At 37.3% G+C, this 7,123-nt stretch overlaps 1 pseudogene across 1 annotated transcript; it reads right to left on the bottom strand.

Annotated features, from left to right (window-relative positions):
• Positions 1-1,642: 1,642 nt before the first annotated feature.
• LOC149538078 (pentatricopeptide repeat-containing protein At2g22070 pseudogene) lies at positions 1,643-6,743 on the bottom strand (annotated as a pseudogene). The gene is made up of 2 exons (XR_016355968.1): positions 2,247-6,743; positions 1,643-2,059 (listed from the first exon to the last, which is right to left on the bottom strand). The product of XR_016355968.1 is annotated as a pentatricopeptide repeat-containing protein At2g22070 pseudogene (transcript).
• Between the last annotated feature and the right edge of the window lie 380 nt (positions 6,744-7,123).

Raw genomic sequence — 7,123 nt, 5'->3', positions numbered from 1 at the left:
TTTTCAAATTCCATGATTTCTTTTCTTTTTGAAACCCCTCCTCATGACTTCACCCATTATCACAAATAGGAAAGGGAATATGTTGTCACCTTGTTGTATACCATTGGTTGCCTAGAAGAATCCACAAATGTCGCTTTCACCATCATTGAACATCTTATAGTTGAAATACAAAAACATATCATTTAGAGTCATTAATTACTAAACCCAAGCTTTTTCTCATACAACCCAATCGTATAACTTACTAGCATCCGACTTGATCACCGACACTTTAATTCTTTTTGCCATCATCATGTGCACAATTTCAATTGAGAACATCATGTTGTCAATGATCTCTCTTCCATGTTTGAAACTGCTTTGTTCATCGGACATGATACTGCCCAATAGTCTCTTTACTCTGTTTAGTAAACCTCTATGATGATTTTGTATATTGAATTATACAATGCTATTGACATGTAATTGCTAAATGCTCCACATGTCATCTTAGTGTGGTTGTTGTGTAATCGCTAAATGTTCCACATGTCCTCTTAGTGTAATTGTAGTGTAATCGCTAAATGTTCCACATGTCTTCTTAGTGTGATTGTAGTGTTATTGACATCTCTTACTGGTTTTTTCTTCACTCTAAACTTCCTTTCAAGTTCCTGATGAAACTCAAGAACTTGGTGAGAAATCCATATAGTCTAACTGAATTGTTAAGGTGTGATTAGAATGTTATTTTCTGAATTTTGTTTTTACTAATCAGTCCAAAAAAGCATTTGACTCTCTACATCTGTTATCATCCTAGGGATATGCTTGAGTTCAAATGTGTTGGTCGCTCTCAAAATATTGTTCCCGCAAGATTCTAATAAAATTCCACCACCAAATCTTCTATGTCAATACAACCAAGAATGCCTTTGTAGTGTCTATCTTTTGGATTGATTCAATTTTTTTGCTCAATCTTCTAATAATTAAGGATGCATACAAAAAAAATTGTATTGTAATCATCAAATTAAAGTTTTTTGTTCCTGCAAAATTGTAATAAAATTCTTGTTTCTTTTTCTCCTGCACGAGTTTCTTCTTTGTTTATGCATTTTCACTTCACAAATCCATGACCAGTTATGCAGCTTTGTCTAGAGCCTGTCTTCTTTTCAGAACCCTTGTCCACAAACTTTGTCCAACACAAAAAATTGTGTGTCAAGGGTTCTCCTATTTTCGCACTTCTTCAACAAATTTTCAGCACCATGTTGGTTTTCATATCTACCCCATTCCTTATTCAGGCCCACGATGGGAACCTCTCATCCAATTCTACCTTCTACAATGGACGGAATTTTCAGCCAGTTATGATTTTCTCATTGTGGCTAGGGTTTCTACTTGAGCAGCCTTGAAGTAACAACAAGTGCTCCAAGAATCTCCATGACTCACCCCAATCAAAAGAACAAGTCAGACCTCAATCTCCCATCTGAACACACCATCAAAGACAAATTCCAAGGAACCCAAGTAAGGTGGATGCATCAGCTCAAAACAAAGGAAAAACAGGGGAGCGATAGAGACAAGGGAGGCAGAAGCACATAAAGAAAATATGTGAACTGAGGGTTGAAACTCATCAGAATTGGCATTTAGAATGCTAACACACTACATAAGTTCAGCACTATTTTGACAGTGGAGGTGGAGGACTGATTATTTCTTGCTTATAGATTAATTAAATATTTATAGGCATCTTTTGTCTTATTTTTAGCATGATAAGTAATAGAATATACAATCTTCAAGACCTTTGGCCTTAGCTGTCAAAAAAACCAATTTAAAGGAAGCTTATTTTATGTTTTGTGGGAACCTGCTATTTGCTCTTTAGATGGATGCTTTCACTCCTAACACCAGACTTGGTCCCTAGTTCCTTAGCATAGGGAAACTTCGACTGCAATATTGGAGATCATTTAAAAGATTGCCAAATTCTTATGGGAATCCAAGATTGCCAATATCTCGTGGAAATCCAAGATTGCCAATATCTCGTGGAAATCCACCGAAGCCCATCATTGCTGCCACATCCTGGTCACATTCATCAAGATCTTCCTCCAAGGCTTTCTCTCTGTGTCAAATAATAAGAACAAGACATGATTTCAAAGAGATGTTGCTTAATGCATCTTCAGGTAAATGATTTGTGGACAATTTGGCTTATTTAAGTACTTTCAAATAGGAATATATGTGATAAACACATAGAAACAAGATTATGTTCTTCAGAAAATAGCTTCCTATAAAATACATGAGTTCCATACATGCTTTCTTTTCCCTTTTCCTCTTTTTCCTTTGTCATATCCTTTCTTCCTCCTCTTGCTGCTGTTTCAGCATCCTATCATCCAAATCTACAAATATTGGGTAACAGAGCTCTTCAGAAAGATTAGTGGAATAACAGATGCTAGAAATTGTATGGGTTTCCCTCTCCATATTTGCCAAACTCAAAATTCCAAATAGGGAGACAGAGCTTACAACATCTCAGTTTAGAACTGCCTGCAAACACATGCATGATATTCTGAGTACAAAATAGTCGTGAAGATTCTGAAAGTAGGTACATGTAGTGTGGGTGTTTGTGGACTATAGTCAGTGGACTGGCCGAATGCTAAGTGCAGTTGAGTGGAGATGGTGAATAATATTTGAGTTCTTTTCCTCACCATGAATCTGATTCGGCTTCCATGGGCATTGTGGATTGGGGGTTTTGTGGATTGTCTGGAGATGTCGGCCATTAGAGTTGCTTCCGCTGGATGTGAGTCAAGAGAGGCCGCTTTTGAGCTCTTCATTGGATGCAGCTGATGTAATTGCCTTGATGCATCTGGTGATGATCTTGAGGTTTTCTATGAAGGGGAGAAGGCTTTAACAGCTGTAGAAGACTGTTCAATGACCCATCAATGAAATCTGCTGCATATTCTGGAAACCATTTGATGTTGGAGATATTGGAATGATCCATTTGCATTGCCATCGATAGAAAAATCCAACCTGGACTTTTGATGGCACATACTTCTGGTTGGAAAGCACTCAGCCTGCACTTAAAAACCAATGAAAATCAAATCTCATCCTCTGTGTTACCATGCATGTTTTCTTTTCATTCTGTGTTACCATGTGCATCTTCTTTTCGTTTGTGGCCTGTGACAAGCATTGCTTTAAACTATTTATGACTATCTGAAATCAATTACCTGCAACAACTTCCAGTGTGAGACAAATTCCTGTTATAGGAAAAGCCTATCGGCTAATCTCGCAACCTCGTAGGAAAAGCCTATTGGCTAATCTCACAACCTCATAGGAAAAGCCTATCAACTAATTATAATTCTATTTGATAAATAGATTTTACCATCATCTTATTAATGTAAGCTTATAAATCTGATTGTTCATGTTTTTCACATGAGCGTACATTGTATATTACATGTAGTTTGATTAGAAGTGGCAGAGGATAATTGGGTTATTGAATTCAATGGCACGGGGTGAGGTGAAGAACTATTAATGAATTTTCTCCTCAATTCCTCAAGATTTCCATTCCAGATATGTACAGGCTTCCTGAAAATACAGGTTCAAAACGTTGATACCTTTTTGCTAGCATCCTATCAGTGTATAGATAATCGCACATAATACACCTCTGATTTATGATGTCTGGAAACACTTCAGTGAAAGGAAAACAAAATGCTGAAACTAGATTCTGACAACTTAGCAATGGCAATTTGATATGATACACCTTTGCTTTGGAACCAGCCTATGCTTACAATGTGCATCACCAGTAATCTCCACAAGAACATTCTCCCTGTTTGAAATGATGGAACCGGTTTGTATCTCTCACAACAATTTTTCTTGCAACAATCTTGGAAATGAACTTAGTTGCAGTGTGGCATTCAATGCATACGCGAAGGTTCTTGACAACTCTAATGGTTGTTCCAGGGGATGTGTTTAGTATTCCAAATGCAATTGCCAATTTCTCACTATGGTGACAAAGGAATAATTCTTTTTCCTCCTCAACCACATCATTTAGTCCATGTCTTGAATCTGGAGAATGCCCTGCTGCCTTCATCTCCTGAGACAATTTCTCCAATGTTGCATATATCTCATATGTTTGTAGGTGTGATCTATCTCCAACACAAAAAGTATGAACCATTTTATTGACCTCAATCCAACTACATCCAGGCATCTTTTTAATTCCTCTATCTTTCATCAATCTCCGTACTTGTTGAACTTCGTCCCACATGCCCATTTCTGCATAGATGTTTGATAGAAGAACAAACGGTGCAGTATTTTTAGGATCCAGTCCAAAAAGCAGGTTTGCTATAAATAATCCTAAACCTATATTCTTATGTGATCTACAAGCACCAAGAAAACTCATCCACACAGTAATTGTGGGTTTGATTGGCATTTTGATGATAAAGTTTAGAGCTTCCTCAAGATAGCCAGCACGACCAAGAAGATCAACCATGCATATATAATGATCCATAGTAGGCATAATACAATAAGATTTAGTCATGCCATTGAAGTATCTACAACCCTCATCTACTAAACCTACATGGCTGCATGCAAATAAAACACAAACTAAGCTTACATGGTCGGGGAGCGTTCCAGAGGGCTTCATTAGTTTAAAGAGTTTGAGAGCATCATCACGAAAGCCATGCATGGCATAGCCTGCAATCATTGCAGTCCATGACACAACATTTCTCTGAGGCATTTTGTCAAATAACTCTCGTGCCTTGTGTATTCTTCCACATTTTGCATACATGTCTACTAGTGCACTGGAAATTATAATATCCGATGAAAATCCACATTCAATTATTCTGTGATGGATGTCCATACCATGTTCCAAAGCTCCCATTTTGGCACAGGCTGGGAGGATACTGGCGAATGTTGTGGTATTTGGCTTTACACCCTCTACTTGCATTTTCTTAAAAGTACCCAAAGCCTTTTCAACATATCCATTATGTGCATATCCTGCAATCATTGTAGTCCATGAGACCACATTTCTTTCAGGCATTTCTATGAAAAAACTTGAAGCCTCACCAAGAGAACCAAGCTGTGCATATCCTGCAATCATGGTATTCCACGACACCAAATTTCGTTGAGGCATTTCTTTGAAAAGCTTTAAGCTCTTGTCAAGAACACCATTTTGTGCATATCCTGCCATCATCGCATTCCATGAAACCACATTTCTTTGAGGCATTTCATTGAAAAGTGTCAGAGCCTCATCAAGCACACCATTTTGTGCATATCCTGCTATCATTGCATTCCACGAGAAGACATTTCTTTGAGGCATTTGATCAAACAGCTCACGTGCTCTCCATATACTTCCACATTTTGCGTACATGTCTACAAGGGCACTCACAACTACAACATCTGACAAGAAACCGCTTTCAATAACGTTTTGATGGATGGCCATACCCTGATCCAAATCTCGTATTTTGGCAGAGACTGGGAGGACACTGGCAAATGTTGTGGAGTTTGGATTTACACCCTCCAATTGCATTTGCTTAAAAGTCTCTAAGGCTTTTTCAACAAATCCATTTTGTGCATATCCTGCAATCATCGCATTCCATGATACCACATTTCTCTGAGTCATTTCATTGAATAGCCTTAAAGCCTCATCAAAAACTCCATTTTGAGCATAACCTGTAATCAATGCATTCCATGAGACCACATCTTGTCTAGGCATTTCTTTGAAAAGTCTTGAAGCCTCATCAAGAATGCCATGCTGTGCGTATCCTGCAATCATGGAATTCCATGAGACTACATTTCGTTGAGGCATATTGTCAAACAGTTCTCGTGCCTTCAGTATACTTCCACATTTTGAATACATGTCTATAAGAGCACTCGCAGCTAAAACGTCTGACGAAAAACCGTTTTCCATTATGCTTTGATGGACAACCATTCCCAGTTTCAAATCCCCGACTCGGGCACAAACAGGGAGAATACTGGCAAAGGTAAATTGATCAGGCTGGACACAAGTTTGTTGCATGTCGTGGAACAGTATCAGTGCCTCATGAGGATGTCCATGTCTTCTGTAAGCTGAAATCAAAACATTCCATGAGAAGCTATCCCGTTCTGTCATTTCGTCAAACACTTTACGAGCATTCACTAAACTGCCGCACTTTACATACATGTCAATAAGTTTATTTTGAGAAAAACTTCCTGTACATGCAAAGCGGCTGTGAGTGATAAGAGAGCACATTTGCTTACCCTGTGAAAGCACATTCTTGAAAATGCAGGTATGTAATAGTTGAAGATGTGCACACCAATATGCAGGGAATTTGTGTGTAGTAAACACAATGTGTAATGGCATTGAAAAATTACAGTTTAAGTGTGTGCTGTTATTCATTCTAAATCTACTCCTACCACTGTTGTAACAGGACACAATCGCCCTCTTCGTCTTCAAATTGCGTATTGCAGCCATTGAATTTATGTTTACATGACTGCAACTGATAATATCGATTAGTCAAGACAAATGCCTCTGTTTCTGAGAACCTCAGCCATTTCCATTTTCTCATTTGCATAAAATATAAGAAAAGCTATGACTAGTGAAAAGAAGGGAAATGGAAGTGTGTTTGGTTTTAGTCTGTACAGTGGGGTGGGATTTTTGTCTCTCAACCAAATCTGCTCTAGCATCTGAAATGAAGGATTTCCCGTTGGCTATATGCCAAGTTCTATTGATTTCATATTTTAGATTCATTCAATTGGATTTTCAAAGATGGATTCTTGATGAACATGTCTGGTCTTTATGCAGTTGGCTGGTGGGATTTCCGCAAGTTCTATGAGCTGGGTGCAAGCAAAATGATTTATGGTTTTGTTTGTTTTAAAAAAATTAGTCGTAAATTTACTTCATATAAAAAATAAATTAAGATATATGGATGGCGATGTTTAATTTTTTCAAATCTATAATTTTTCTACTTGAGTTGAATGATAAGGTATTTTATATAGATTAAATTTAAGATATAGAGCAACACATAAACATTTTTTCATATTGAATCTTTAATTGTCTCTTAATCATAATTGAATGCTTATTCTTATAGAGTTTTAATCCTAATTTTGCGTATAATTATAATTGAATCCTCAATCTAATCTTAATTCTAAGTAATATCTAATTTTAGCCAAACAAATTCTATGAAATGAGCACCTACATGATTAAAGAAAGTAA

This window comes from Cupressus sempervirens, chromosome 9 (genome assembly GCF_028749045.1).
Source record: "Cupressus sempervirens isolate cs-2001-9-10 chromosome 9, ASM2874904v1, whole genome shotgun sequence".
In the NCBI taxonomy this organism is placed as follows: Eukaryota; Viridiplantae; Streptophyta; class Pinopsida; order Cupressales; family Cupressaceae; genus Cupressus; species Cupressus sempervirens.
Note: the sequence above shows the minus strand (reverse complement) of the source record. Positions and strands in the feature narration are given on the sequence as shown.